Raw genomic sequence first — 13,373 nt, 5'->3', positions numbered from 1 at the left:
CGGTGCAGCCAGGGTTAGGATGGGTGCAGGTGAGAAAGTTAGGTTAGGAGCAGAAGCTATGACAGGCTTACCTCTGGCCAAGAAAAAGTTCTGTGTCCAGTTAGCTGGTTTCTAGTTCATTCTGTAGTCCTTAAAACTCACAGTATGTGTGTGTGTGTGTGTATGTGTGTATGTGTGTGTGTGTGTGTGAAGTGATAATCAACTGAAACTTGAGAAATAAGCTTACAGCTAGTGAGTTCACTTGGCTAATGGGGGAAATGCTCAGGGATCTTGTCTGTATCACAAAAGAAGGGGGTGTGGCTATTTCTTCTATAGGTAAAACCAAACAGATGTGCACTAGTGGGAACAATAATCACCTCCTTACATCCTCTGGTGACTCCTGAGTCCTCCGGGACAGAATTGCCAGGAATGGTATTCCTCATACTTACAATTAGTTCTGACGTAGCTTGTAGGTCCTCGGTTGGGCTGTAGGATGAGGGCATTTTGTTCTGAGTTCTCCAGTGTGGCAACACTCGTATGGCAACACCAAAGCTTTCAGCCCTTCATAACTTGTGTAACGCACTCATGAGCATCGCCACGTTCATTCTAAGAGAAGATGCAGATGAGTCATTAGCATCAGCTTAGAAGTGCACTCAGAAGCTCAGAGAGGTCATGTAACCACAAATGTTCAAAAACATTGCTATTGATTTTTACCTTAGTGATCTTGAGCCCCTAATTTTTAAATTCAAAACTTAAAAGGAAAATCCTAAACTTAAATTCCTAAAACAGTTTTCTGTTCTTGAGTACATAGATTGTAATAGCTTCATTCAGAGGAATAGTCCTTTTACCAGATAGTTAGGCTTTTTTTTTTTTTTCAAGAGTAATAATGATCGACTCATTAACTGTGGTTGCCTTAAAGCATTTTGATAAGATTCATATACAGATTACTATTATTTAATGGATATTTATTTTAAAGAGCTAGTCACTCATGTATTCAGACTAAAGTAACCCCTCTGCTCAATCTTCCTTAAATGGATATTGAATTATTTTCAAATGTATTCAAGCAATAAAGTAACACAAAGGCAATTTCATGGATTCACAAAGCAAAGTTGGATGTTAACAACTAAGTCTTTTATGTACTGATTTAAGATCGAATAACTCCAAACTTTACAGTCTCAACCAAATTTGGTTTTCCAGAGCTGGGTACAGTAAGTGATTATAGCTTTGTAGTGCTATGAGTCACATATATCCATAAGAATTTGGTCCTGTTTAGGGGCACCTGGGTGACTCAGTCAGTTATGCATCTGATTCTTGATTTCGGCTCAGGTCATGATCTCAGGGTCAAGAGATCAAGTACCGAGTAGCGCTTCACACTCAGCCCAGAGTCTGCTTAAGATTCTCTCTCTCCAAAAAAAAAAAAAAAGATTCTCTCTCTCCCTCTGCCACTCCTCTCTCTCTCTCTCTCTCTCTCTCTCTCTCTCAAATGCACACATACATCTATCTTAAAAAGAGGAAAATTTGGTCCTGTTTACCTTCCCAGATGTTTTACTATTGATTTCTTTCTTGAGTAGAATCACTGTGTCCCTCGGTTGAAAATTTGGCAACATTCCAGTTCTTGAACTAATTGGGCTCAAGGTTTTGGGGAGATAATCTGGGTCTTCCTTCAGCAAGGATTTAATGAGTGCCCATTATGATCCAGGCCATGGGAAAGTTTCCAAAGATGATATAATACTTGTCATGTTTTCAAGGATTCAGAGCTCATGAGGGCTCTAAGAAATCTAAGACTCTGACAGAGGTGACAAGTACAGTCATGGAAGAGGGTGAGCTAATGTGGAGTGAAGCACTGGGCACTTCACATGACCCAGGAGACCAGAGTGAGGAGGGGAATCTTCACTGCACATAGAAAAAGTATGAGAGTATGAAAATTAAAGGTAAGAGGTAAGCATGGTATGTCTGCTGAATTACAAGTAAGACAGGATTATAAAGAGTCTGGAACACCAGAGGTGTCCCTCTGGTGCATTTATGTCCCTCCCACCCCACACCTCTGATCCACTGAAAATTAGGCTGCTATATCCATCTGCCATGACTGAGTCATTTTCTTTGCAAGCAACTCAATGTTCAACCTGCCCACTCTACTTCAGCTTATGTTTCCTCTCCTGAAATTCCTGCCCCGGACCCCCATCTATATGGTTAATTTGGCCTTGGGCATTAGGAAGGGCTGGTCCTCTATGCCCCTCTGCCTGGCCCACCCTCCATATTTGCCCCTGTTGATATCCTCCACACCATACATTACTCATTTGTTTTGGATTGGCAGACTCCTGAGTATAACCACCATTTAGGGAAAAAAAAAGTCCCTAGATAAATCCCCCACTTGTCTAAAACAATCATGATAATTCCATTCTTCCTACCAGTGTTCAATTTATACTATTGGTTCTCTGATGCAGTTCTGATGGGTAAGAGAGGAAGACGGGTCAATCGGGGGCTTCTGAGGAATGGTTTCCCCTTACTTAAAGTAAAGCAAACACATAGGAAGAGGCTGTCCCTTCTGTTGCTGGACATGGCTGTGCCTGAATATAGGTTCCAGCATTGCAGCAGCCATCCTGAAACTGTGAATGGAGCTGACCTGGGGAGAGCTGAGTAGAAAGACACAAGCTCCAAGACACTGATACTTATTTTACCCTAAGTCATCCTGCTTCATGATGACCTATTAATTGAGATAGTAACAGTCTTCCCTTTCTTTAATATCAGAAGAATCAAAGTTGCAGCTACTTACAGCAAATGCACTCTAAGTCTCCTTGCTTCCATTTACAAACTTCTGAATAGGATTCCAAATAACTGATTGCCTTACCTTCAGGTTGGGTGTTCCACCTCTCAGGACAGATGCCACTCAGCACCTGCCACTAGGATCCCCTGCCCCTGTGACCATCACCGTGGCGGTGATGACCGTTCCTGAACCTTCAACCTTATCGCCAGGAATGACTAAGCACACCTGAGCACTGGAGACAAACAGATGGAAAGGATGTTCTCCTCAAGGTGCTTGGGACTGCCCACCGAGAAGAAAGAGTTACATGTGTCTTTTTTTTAACCCCCATATTTCAGGATTACATCACTTAGGGGGAAAAATGTCTTCTGTAATAACAGCAGTTGTAAAATTGAATCTATGACTCAGCCCCTAAAAAAAAAAAAAAAAAAAAAAAAAACACCTCTGAGACATCCCAAATTCCTTTGTTCTTATTCAGAAGTGTATCAGAAGTATGTCATGTATGTTCACAAACATCATGGCCACATTTCACCCCTTAGATCACTCTTGTTAATGTTTTTGGATACTTCATTTGCTCTTAGCCATGACCTCTTACCAGGTTCCCACATCGCCTACTGCTGCCCCATTCCCCAGGCTCCTAGGTCAGTTTGGGCCACCATAATTAGACACCACAGTCTGAGGACTTACACAACACCTTTATTTCTCACAGATCTGGAGGCTGGAAGTCCAGCAGATAGCATTCTTCATGAGGGCCCTGCTCCTGGCTTGCAGACAGGTGATTGCATTCTCACCTGGTTTTGTGTCCATAATGAGAAAGAAAATGCACTTTGCTGCCTCTTCCCAAACTGATAAGGGCACTAATCTCATCATGAGAGCTCCACTCTCATGGCCTCATCTAAACCTAATCACTTCCCAAATGTCCTGTCTCATAACACTATCCCATTGGGGGTTGAAGTTCTGATGTCTGAATCTTGGGTGACACCAACATTCAGTCCATAAAAATGATTCATCAGGCCCTATTTGGCTTCTTAAATCTGCAAGAAGATTTAAGCCCCATGCAAAATGGGTGCCTATCTCCCAATTTCTCTTCCGCTGTGAATCCCAAGACCCAGACCCAGACACATTCTGATCTGCTCCTATCACCTTGGGGTTTGCCCTGTTATTTTTTTTATTTTTTATTTTTGGCTTTTTTCCTACCCTAAGACCTAACATTGGGCACTGCTTCCCCCTCACACGCTGGATGATAATAACACATCACAGGACAGCGCACATCACAGCCTGCTTTGCTTCTCCTTAAGAGGGGCCCCAAAGCCACCTGCCAGTACAGTCCCACCACCAAGCTCCAGGAGCCAGCCACCAGCACTTGCAGAGTTGCAGTAAAATAGTCACCAGTTTATGGAAGAAGATCTGGAATTTTAAGAGTTCTAGACTCTAGGTGTGAACTGGTTAACTATCAGTATGATTTCAGTAGTTTTATAAGCAATTCTGTTTATGGCTGTGTCCTATTACTACATCTTAGGAAGAACTTCATTTGGGGGAAGCTCTAGATGGAGGTGGAAAGACATATAATGGAGAAAAGCAGCCATTCTCCAGCATGGCTAAGAATGGAATCCATTGAGATGTCTTCTGGACTGCAAAGTCAGGTGTTCTGGGCAGAAAAATGCAAGTAGGTGTTCAACAACATAAGCTCTAAACGGACAGCAGGAGGACAGATTCTCAGGTATACAGAGGATTTTCAGTCAAGCTGGTTTCACAGGGAGGCTCTAGACATGTTTCAGGGTTACTTGTAGCAAGCTTTTATTTATGTAAGAGTGGTTTAAGATGATATCAAGGAATTAGCAGCTAGCACGCTGAAGAAATTTAGGGCATTATATGTATCAGCAACTGAGAATGACAACCCCCAGACACTTATCAAAGGGAATAATCTTGGAATCAAGGTTCCATTTCATATTCGTCAAAAGCATATTTGAGAGCAAAACTAGGGAGAATTAAAAAAAAAAAGACACAATTCTGATCCGTTAATCTACATACTCTGTTCATCGTTCATTCATTCAACTCTCCTTTACTCAACATTTATTTATTCCGCACCATATGCAAAGCATCATTCTAAAATGTCAGGACCCAGGAGTAAAAGATAGGCAACATTTCCATCTTTAGAAAATGTAGACACCTATTAGGAAAGATAAACATTGCATAGGTAAAAGAATATAATGACTTCAAAAATCAAGACATGCAATGAAGAAAATTACACAGGCATGAAGACATGGTGGGGAAATTGGCAGCAACGGAGGCATTCATTACCTGGGAAGGGTTTGGGAGAGATGATCTTTATGCTGAGACTTAAATGTGGGAAAGGAAGTAGACAAGTGAAGATCTGAAGACAGATGATGGCCAGCAGGACATAGCCAATGTGGCCAAGGAATGTCAGGGAGCCTATCGTGGGGTCAGTGTGACCAAAGCACAGTGACAGAGGGGCCGGTATCAGGAAAAGATGTTAGCAAGTTGGCAGGCATGGATGGTAAAGGGTCTGGCAGGCTTCGGGGGAGCAGGGTTAGGACTCCCATTTGGTCTGCTTGTGGGGAAAATAGCTGTGTTGGTAGAAGACATGAGCAGTGAGACACAGAGTGGGCCACGACATGCCAGGAACAAGACGCCTTACATATCTGGAGGAGCATAGAACAGCATTTTGGAAGTCCTTTTTTCTTCGATTTTTAACAATTAAGAAAGACAACCTACAGAATGGGAGAAGATATTTGCAAATGACCTATCAGATAAAGGGCTAGTATCCAAGATCTATAAAGAACTTATTAAACTCAACACCCAAGAAACAAACAATCCAATCATAAAATGGGCAAAAGACATGAAGAGAAATCTCACAGAGGAAGACATAGACATGGCCAACAGGCACATGAGAAAATGCTCTGCATCACTTGCCATCAGGGAAATACAAATCCAAACCACAATGAGATACCACCTCAAGCCAGTTGGAATGGGGAAAATTAACAAGACAGGAAACCACAAATGTTGGAGAGGACGTGGAGAAAGGAGAACCCTCTTGCACTGTTGGTGGGAATGTGAACTGGTGCAGCCACTCTGGAAAACTGTCTGGAGGTTCCTCAAAGAGTTAAAAATAGACCTGCCCTACGACCCAGGAATTCCACTGCTGGGGATTTACCCCAAAGATTCAGATGCAGTGAAACGCCGGGAAACCTGCACCCCCTATGTTTCTAGCAGCAATGTCCACAATAGCCAAACTGTGGAAGGAGCCTCGGTGTCCTTCGAAAGATGATGGATAAAGAAGCTGTGGTCTATGTATACAATGGAATATTCCTCAGCCATTAGAAACGACAAATATCCACCATTTGCTTCGACATGGAGGGACCTGGAGGGTATGATGCTGAGTGAAGTAAGTCAATCGGAGAAGGACAAACATTATATGGTCTCACTCATTTGGGGAATATAAAAAATAGTGAAAGGGAATAAAGGGGAAAGGAGAGAAAATGAGTAGGATATATCAGAGAAGGTGATGGAGCATGAGAGACTCCTAACTCTGGGAGACGAACAAGGGGTGGTGGAAAGGGAGGTGGGCCGGGGGATGGGGTGACTGGGTGATGGGCACTGAGGGGGGCACCTGACGGATAAGCATTGGGAGTTATGCTATATGTTGGCAAATTGAATTCCAATAAAAGAAAAAAATAGACTGTCATGACCCCCCAGTTATCACTGAGTAACATGAAGAGACATTCCTATGAAATACATTGTCGCAATTATTTTAAACAAGTAGGGACAGGAGGTGGATTTGATGGGCCTTATTCATCGTATCTTATAGTGTCTCCCTTAAAATAATTCCTTGGGAAAAGTTATTGAAGTGATCGACGATTTGTCTCCTCCTAATATTTGAAAACATGCACTTCATCAAATACCACCTTGGCTTATTTGCCAACTCGTACTCAATGCGAATCCTTTCCACTGACTCAGAAACCTACTGAGGGAGAATATACAGAGACAAAATGTCCCATAACAGAGTTCGGTAGTTTGGTGAAATTTTCACAACCTGCATACCTGTGTGACCAGTACCCAGACCGAGAAACAGAATATTTCCAAACCCTGAAAGCGCTCTTTGTACTCATTCCAACTGGCCCGTGTTTATCTCACTGTGAAGAGAGAACTATAGAATTAGATTTATGCATTGAGTCATATTTCCTTTCATTTGCTGGTTACTAGAAAAATCCAGAATCGTATTTTGGGTTGACTGTTTATGCAAATGCCAGAGCCTCGGAGTAGATTTTTTACGTCATAATTTCCAACTACAGTGGTTTCATCTCTATCTTTCCTCATAACCTTTGTCCTTCATTGAATTTTTGGACTCCAATTCCTCTTACTTGTCTTAATGTCATTAGATCTAATTCTGTAAAACAAAGAAAACCTGGGAGGATGATGTGAGGTGTGAACACATGGAGATCAATTATGTAAATACTGTGTCAGTCTGGATTCTCCTCCACGAACCAGAATTTGGTTACGAGTGAAATAAGACAGTAAAAGTGGCTGTAGAATGATTAGGGGTGAAAAAAACCCAGAGCAGAGAACACCTGCCTAAAATCCCACCTGGATGACCCGGGGCAGGTGCCGTGGGCTCTGGGTCGCTCCACACAGGGGATGTCGCACCAAACACCATCTCTCCCTCTGCTCCAGCTCAGGTGGCTCACTTATAACGGGGGCTCCATGGCACCACTTTGGCTTTTGCCAGAGTCCAGGCAGAGAGGTGGGAGAGGAAGCCTCACGCTGTGGCCAGCGGTGAGTCCGGACAGGAGGGTGTTTATTGACCAGGAGTGACCAGAGTGTGAGGTCCCTGCGTCCCTCCAAAGTAACCCCTCCAATGTGGCCTCCACCTGGTCCCCTGTGTACGTCATTTAAAAAGTGCAGTGAGATAAAAATCTGTAAAAGGGGGGCTCACGTGGGTGGCTCAGTGGTTGAGCATCTGCCTTCAGCTTAGGTCGTGACCCTGGGGTCCTGGGATCGAGTTCCACATCGGGCTCCCCAAAGTGAGCCTGCATCTCCCTCTGCCTCTGTCTCTGCCTCTGTCTCTGTCTCTGTGTATGAATACAATACATGAATTGTATTGTATTGTATCATGAATAAATAAAATCTTTAAAAAAAAAAGAAAAAGAGAAGTGAGGTGATATTCAGTTAAAAATGTATTTAATCATGCAATCTATCGGGAGTTTCAAAGTGCTCATTGATTTTTATAATAAACTGTGTGCGTTACAACAGTTTTAGATTTGGGGAAAAGGTACAAAGGTCGGATGGAGCTCCTGGCCCCCTGATGCCGGGTTTCCGCACCGTAACAGCACCCCCAGCACCCAGCACTGGACCAGCACCAGTGTGTCGCTGTGAGGAAGGCTTCAGGTGTTCCGATTTCCTCAGTTTTTACCGGATGTCCCTGTTCTGTTACAGGACACCCATTAGATCAGCTGCTGGGCCTTTTGGGGGCCCTCCCATCCGGGACAGGTTCTCGATCTCCCCTGGGTTTTGATTACCTGGACGATTGTAGGGACCATAGGTCAGATACTTGACAGGGCGCCCCTCAGTCTCGGGGGAGAAGACCAGGGCAAGGCACCGTTCCCATCGCGCGGGGAGAGGGAGGCCTGCCCACAGGTGACATGAGCACCGTGATGCTGACCGTGCTCACCTGGCTGACGTGGGGAGGTCAGGCTCCTGTTCGGTGAAGGGACTCTTTCCTCCTCCCCATTACTTGACCCCTTGAGAGAAAACCACGGCAGCCTACACATAGGGGGTGTTGAATTGTGCTCCATCTCCCCAAGGGCACGCTATCTACATGTGTTATTTGGAATCCTTCTGCATAGGGTATGGTCTATCCTCCCCTGCTTATTTATTTAAGCATCTATTTATGCAGTCACACACCCCCACACACATCCACAGCTTTATTTTCTGTGGTCTCAGGGACCCACCACCAACCTTGGTCTGGAAGCAGCGGGTCTTCCTCCTGACACCGTAACAGAAGGTCAAGGGCAGCTGCACTACGCCACATGCGCACATCATTGGCCTCACTCTTTTTCATCACGTGGACATTTTATGGTCTCTCACTGTCCCAGGAAGAAGGGTGAGCGCAGGACCGTGTTAGATTTTAAGAGAGAGAGAATGAGACCATGTGTGCATATCTGTGGGACAGCCTAGTGGTATTATCACCGTTCTTCATCTGCCACTGTGCCCAATTTATCATTTTTAAACTCTGTCATAAGTGTTCAGGTAGGGGAAAGCACACTGTGTACACAGGGTCAGGCACCATCCATGGTTTGGGGCATCCACTGGGGGTCTTGGAGTGGATCGCTGACCAGTAAAGGGGGGTGCCCGTACCAGTTTAGGTTTCTGTGTTCCTAGTTCCTAATTTAAGTCATAATCCAGTACTACTGTATTTATTTTGCTACTTCATTCTTCTAGTTTTGACCGTCAGACTCTCCCAGTTGACTCCTATGTCCCATCATTGTGGTGTGTTTTTGTATTTAACACTATTTTATATGGTGGAGAGAGGGGGACCTGCAAGATACTCCTAGATCATCTTGTAAGGTTTCTGCCCTAGGCTTAAAATAAGCCATCGCCCCAAGGAGCCCTGGGCCTCTTATTGGAGAATGATACTGGAATCCACGTTCTGGGCAGTAAGTGCTACTGGGGAGTGATTGTTTCTGTGCCTTCTCAGCCAACAGAGGAAAGAAGAAAATGTATGTGTTCCCGTGTCTATGCTAACTTGTGCGTATGAGTATTTCTACGCGTGATCTTGTGAGTCCATATGACGCTAGTGGAGTATTTGCTGTCTTTGAGGCTAACCCATTACCACTTGAATGACTCTCGCCCTCTCTCCTTATTAGCCGGGCCCTGACAATTCAGTGCCATCCATGTATTTCATTGTTCAACTTTAGCAAACGTACATGGTGGTAGCAGAGTTTTACTGTAGCCTCATGAGAAGCTACTTCATCGAATAGAGTGCTTACAGACAATTTCTTTTGCCTTAATCTTATAGATTCCACTCATTTCCAAATGGTTGTGTTTATTAATTTTTTAAAAGATTGTATTTAGTTATTCACGAGAGAGAGGCAGAGACACAAGCAGAGGGAGAAGCAGGCTCCCTGTGGGGAACTTGATGTGGGACTCGATCCTAGGACTCCAGGATCATACCCTGAGCTAAAGGCAGACGCTCAACCACTGAGGCCACCCAGGTGTCCCATATTAATTTTTAAGAAGAATAATAATGTGGGGGTGCATGGATGACTCAATAAGTTAAGCATCTGCCTTAGGCTCAGGTCATGATCTCTAGGTCCTGGGGTGAAGCCCCAAGGCGGGCTCCCTGCTCAGCAGGGAGTCTGCTTTTCCCTCTCCCTCTGCCCCCTCCCCACCCCACACTCATGCACACCCCCCTCTTTCAAATACATAAAATCTTAAAAAAAGAAAAGCAATGCCATAAAACATTTTCTTTATATGCGTACCAAATGTAAACAGACATAAATATCTTTGTCTTGTTTTTTAATGTGCATTAATTTTTTCAAAGGAACCTTTATTTTGTGTGACTGATCCACTTACCAGCCTAAATAGCAAAGAAACACCATCACGAAGGGTTAAATATTCTCACGTGCTATTGTATAAAATGATAGGGGAGCATGACTTTGGAGTCAGCTCTCTTATTTTCTGGGAATATGACCCTGGATGTGTAACGTGATCCATCAGAGCTCAATTTCCTCATCTATGAAAGAGGGCTTACTGAGAGGATTACATAAATATACATCTGTGATCCTTAGCAGGGAAACTAATTTGAAGTAGACTCTCGATAAATGTTAATTTCAAGGTTTTTTTTTTTTCTCTCTATTTTTAATTCTTTCTTTGTTGTCTCTAGTTCCTTAATGGAGGTCAACTCATTGCCACGACAAACAGCTCAACCGACAAATTTCAGTCTGCGGTGACATCTTACTCTTGAGTAATCTTGGATTGGGTTCTTTCATTAGCATCCTCCCTAAGTACTAGCAATCTATTTTCCACAAAAGAAAGGTTTGATTTTCGACTGTCACAGGAATCCAAGCTGAAATCCTCACTGCACACATGAGGGATATTGCCTATGGAGAGCTCATGCTTTCAATCGGTGCACTGCAAACCAACACCCCATTTAATAAACAGAGCAGAAAAGCTGCTCTGTGCTACAGAGCCAGTGGCTGCCTGAATTCCAGGCAAGCTGGAGCAGTCCTGGGATAGATAAGTTCAGTTAGAGACATCGAGAATACCAACGCCCTACGTGTCCGCAAATAGAGTTGCTTATCGAAGTCATCCACCACTCAAAGACTTAATTTATTTTTCTGACTCAGTAAAACAACGGCTCTTTTATGCAGTATCTGAATAACGTAAACTTAATACAGGCGAGGGAAATCCTATCATCAGATGTGACAGGGGACACGGGCTTTAAGTGTTGAGTAGAAATGATCCCTTTCACAATATCACAGGACAGTGGGTAGAAAGATGAATGTCGGTCCTGCACCTGGAGTGGAGTTGGGTAATCCTAGCCCCTAGTGTGGAGGGGCTAGCATGGGAAAAAAAAGAAAAAGAAAAAAAAAGATTGTTGTGGCTGCACTGGCATTCCTGACCATGTCAGGGGATTGTTCACTTAATAACTTTGGGTACACAGGCCCAGTTCTTGTCTGGACACCCAAACAGGGAGAAGACCCAAACCCAATTTCCTTGAAATGTGGAAGCCAACGTTCCAATGGTGCTTGGTATTGTCTCTTTATAGATGAAATCAGATTCTTTGGTCAAACGGGATATATGTTGTGTGTCAAGTGGGACTGGGGCTCTTTTTTTTTAATTTTTTTATTAGAGTTCAATTTGCCAACATATAGCATAACACCCAGTGCTCATCCTGCCAAGTGCCCCCCTCAGTGCCCATCACCCAGTCACCCCTCTGATGACACTTTTGGAACATTGAGCATCCAGTCCGCAGAATGGGATTCCATCAAAACTGAATGGGTAAGGCAGCGAGTGCAGCCAGTGCTGGGCCATCTTTGCAGAAGGCATCCTGAAACCTGCCCTATGGCTCAGACTTCCACCCTGAAGTCCGGTCAGTTCTCATGTTGGGATCATCTACTTGGAATCTACCTTGTGCTCTGACCCTGGTTTCTCCAGAGCTCTGTCCTCTTACATCATCCTGGCAACTCTCAGAGAGTTACCAAGTTCCTCTTCATAGTCTCTGTCTTTTTTTTTCTTTTTTTTCTTTCATTTTTTCTTTTCTACTATGATTCACCAGAATCATGATGATTTTCCTGGTCTGATTCATGGTCTTTCTTCAGGGACCTCTAATCTCATGTGGCTCAAACATGAAAAGTGTTAATTTTATAACTTTGTTGATCAGAAATGTGAATGGTACCTTAATGAATCACTAAAATAGTACAATGAAGGAAATGCTACCAGTCTTGTTTTTACAGCTACAGAAAACAAGGTTTGAAGAAGTCAGGCAGTGGAGGACTTGCCCAAAGTCATAAGGTTAAGAAGCCACAAGACCTCTTGATGTCAAGCCCCTCCCCAGTTCTACAAAACTCCACATTTCTACCAATAATCACTTCTGAAGGTGGAATAAGCTCCCTGTTCTTAGATGTTACAAATTCTTAGTGATTTTTTTTTCTTTTAAACCTGGAAATTAACCCATAGACATCTGGTATTTATTCTGTTTTTTAGTAAATGGAGAGAATCAACTGATCACAACAGATACTTAAAGACCTTGAAAGAAATGCCTACACAAGTAGTCTCACTTTCTTTTGGAGAATATTCATTTTAACATAATACAATCAAATAACAGCTGCCAGCTATTGACTACCACTGTATGCACGCCCTGTGCTGCCACTTCACATGATTCCATCTCACTTAAACTCGATAACAACTTGGTGCCCTCGAGAGTGTTACCCCGGGCGCATAGGAGAAAACTGAAGGTCAGAGAAGGTAAATACCGTATTTCAGAGTCACACAGTGGCAGAGCCAAAATCTAAAGTAAGATTTGCCTCTCTTGCAAGTTCATGTTCCTAATATACTATCTGCCTCATTAGCATTCTTAGGATGAGTGACATGATTTTAATTTAATAATTTGAAAGGGTCTTTGCAGGCTGAGTACCAGAAAATAATCACCAGTGGTCATCTTAACTCTTTAATAAAAATGGCAGGTAAGTTGATTCCCTAAGAGGTCAGAGGCACTAAGTCGAAGTTTTGAAGGGTTTTGGAACAGTCCACAGGTAAAAAGAAAAAAAGCAAAACAACCAAAAAGCCTTCCTCATCTCTATCTTCATCCGGAAGGCGCTCTCTTCTCTGACATTTCCTCCTTAATTGATTTAACCTGCTCCCGAAGCATTTCTTACATCTTTGGAGACATACGTCAGGAAAGTCCTCCTCCAGAGATGTACTGCTCTCATGTGTCATCAGCTGGGCGACAGCTCAGTGCTGCTGTCACCATAAATAAAGCTGTAATTTTATTACCATCAGAAGTCAGATGGGGGCATGCTGACTTACCGGAAACGTATCCAGCATTGAAGGCGAGATTTCTGATGGACTTCCCAAACCATGCTCCCTGTCCTCCAGAGAAGGGTAAGACTTA

Source organism: Vulpes vulpes, chromosome 8, assembly GCF_048418805.1.
Source record: "Vulpes vulpes isolate BD-2025 chromosome 8, VulVul3, whole genome shotgun sequence".
NCBI classification, from domain to species: domain Eukaryota; kingdom Metazoa; phylum Chordata; class Mammalia; order Carnivora; family Canidae; genus Vulpes; species Vulpes vulpes.
The sequence above is the reverse complement of the archived record's forward strand: the minus strand, read 5'-3'. Positions refer to the sequence as shown.